The sequence below is a fragment of the Scylla paramamosain genome, chromosome 15 (genome assembly GCF_035594125.1).
Source record: "Scylla paramamosain isolate STU-SP2022 chromosome 15, ASM3559412v1, whole genome shotgun sequence".
NCBI classification, from domain to species: Eukaryota; Metazoa; Arthropoda; class Malacostraca; order Decapoda; family Portunidae; genus Scylla; species Scylla paramamosain.
This window is the reverse complement of record NC_087165.1, coordinates 4,131,012-4,133,511: the sequence shown is the minus strand read 5'-3', so window position 1 is coordinate 4,133,511 and position 2,500 is coordinate 4,131,012. Positions and strand designations below refer to the sequence as shown.

At 39.7% G+C, this 2,500-nt stretch overlaps 1 protein-coding gene across 1 annotated transcript in view; it reads left to right on the top strand.

Moving 5' to 3' along the window:
- The window catches only part of LOC135107289 (uncharacterized), a 322,315-nt gene that overhangs the window by 9,620 nt on the left and 310,195 nt on the right, over positions 1–2,500 (top strand). The gene's annotated exons all lie outside the window — the stretch shown is intronic.

The following is a 2,500-nucleotide window of genomic DNA, read 5'->3' as shown; positions in this document are numbered from 1 at the left end:
TCTCGGCAAGCCACTCCCAGTCTATCTGTCTTGCTCTCTCTCTCTCTCTCTCTCTCTCTCTCTCTCTCTCTCTCTCTCTCTCTCTCTCTCTCTCTCTCTCTCTCTTCAGTATTTACTTTCCCAATTTCCTTCCATTGTACATACTCATGCTCTTTCTTATTCTGATATTAATGCTTCTCCTCTTTCTTCACCACCTCCAGTTCCTCCTCCTTTCTCCTCTTCTTTCTCTCTCTCTCTCTCTCTCTCTCTCTCTCTCTCTCTCTCTCTCTCTCTCTCTCTCTTCCCCTCCCGAAACCATTCTTCTTGATATTTGTGTGTGTTTATGCCGCCGTTCTTTTGTTTGTTTACTTGTTTTTGCCCCGTTTGTTTATTCCTCCACCTCCCTCCATAAGTTTCCGCCATTGTCTGTTTTATTTCTGACTTTAAACGTTACGTACATTCTCATTTGTCGCTTTATTTGCTCCTCATTTGTATACTTCTTTTTTTTCTCTCTCTCAGCGGTCGTCTCTCTCTCTCTCTCTCTCTCTCTCTCTCTCTCTCTCTCTCTCTCTCTCTCTCTCTCTCTCTCTCTCTCTCTCTCGAATTGGTTTCTTAATTTACATTTTTATACGCACATGTTTACCTTTTTATCGTCAATTTCAGTTTGTTTTATGATGTTTTCTATTATTTATTTATTTATTTATTTATTTAACTCGTCTATGTATGCCTGAAGTTACGTTTTTTTTTTTCCACGTGAGAAGGTTGCAAGAATGAGAGATTTCAAATTGTGGGATGGTAGTAGTAGTAGTAGTAGTAGTAGTAGTAGTAGTAGTAGTAGTAGTAATACAACAGAGATAAGTGCTGGGAGGAAAGAAGGGAAAAAGGGAGGAAGGGAAAGAAGAGAGGGAAGGAAAGTGAGAAGAGAAAAAAAAAAACATTAACTGGTGGAATAATATAAAGGCGAAGTTGAAGCGTCAGGGCGTAAGACGGAATGAAAAAGGAAAAATCTTATAAGAGGTGGAGAGAAAAGACAAGAAGAGAAGGAAGAATGGAAGAAAGGAGCAGTACAAGAGGCGTGAAGGTGAGGGCGTCAAGGAGAGAGAGGGAGTAAGAGGGGATACAAATTAAGGAAGAATGACCAAGGTGTGAGATAAAGAATTGGAGAAAAGAGGGGCAAGGAGAAATGATAAGGAGAGAGGGTTGAAATCAAGGGAAGAAACAGAATAGCAGGTGAAGAAGAATACTAGTGGAAGCAGGAGAGGAAGAAGGCGTGATGGGAAGTGGAAGAGTGGAGGTTGCTTGTCTGCGTGTGGAATTATTCAAGATCGAGATCAAGAACGTCCTTTGAGTACTAAGCTTCGTGTTCTGAAACCTTCTGCTGGTGTCTTATTTCAACACCTTCTACAGTACAGCAGGATTAAGTGGAAATTCGTGGTGTTTTCAAATTTTTTTTTCTTTTTTTTAGCAACACATTTTAACACGGACTCTTCTACACCATCAATAAAAAAAAAACGAATGGCATCTAGCGTAATTATCTCTGTGGCTTTTGAAAATAGTAGTGACAGATGAGCAAACGGACGTAAAAACAAAACAAATAAATACATAAATAAAGCAACTAATAGGAAAAACACTAATAGCAACCCTCGCAATTATTTCCGTGGCCTTTGAAAAATAGTCATCACTGATTAGAGAAAATTGACGTAAAAACTGAAAATAAGTAAATAAATAAGTAAAAAACTCAAACCGGCCCTTGAAAAATAGTGAAAATTGTGCTTACGAGAGAACAAGGCGTTACAGAATAAGTGTCTCGACTGTCGAAGAACCAAGAACCAGCTGACCAGTTGATTAGATGACCCCAGTACCAAGGGATCCGGTACTAAATGACTAAATGATCCGGTACTAAATGAATGAGGAAAGAGGAAGAGACGAGGGGAGGGAAGGAGAGGGAGAGGGAGTAAGGGAGGGAGGGCGTGTGTGGCGTTATAATGATCAGGGTGACGGACAAGAAGACCAGCTGACAAAACCCTCCTTCCTCCCTCCTCCTCTTCCTTACCTTCCTTCCTTCCTTCCTTCCTTACTTCCTTCCGTCGTTCTTTTTTTCCTTCTTCCTTTTCACACTTCTTTCTTCTTTCCTCTTCTTATTTACCTTCATTCTTTATTCTTATCTATGTTTTTTTTTTCTTTTTATCCTCGCCATAGTACCTCTGTCATAATTTTTTTTTAACTTCTTTCTTTTTCTTTCCTCTTCTCTATCCCTCCTTGCGTTCCTTCCTTCTTCCTCCTTTTTCTTATTTCCGATTATAATTCTCTTTAACTTCTCTCTTATCTGAATCTTTTTCTTAGATGTCTACAAATCCTCTCTCTCTCTCTCTCTCTCTCTCTCTCTCTCTCTCCTCTCTCTCTCCTCTCTCTCTCTCTCTCTCTCTCTCTCTCTCTCTCTCCGTTTCAGTAAAGAATTCCACATTTCAAACTTTACAGCAGCTTTTTTTTAAGTAAAATCAGAGAGAGAGAGAGAGAGAGA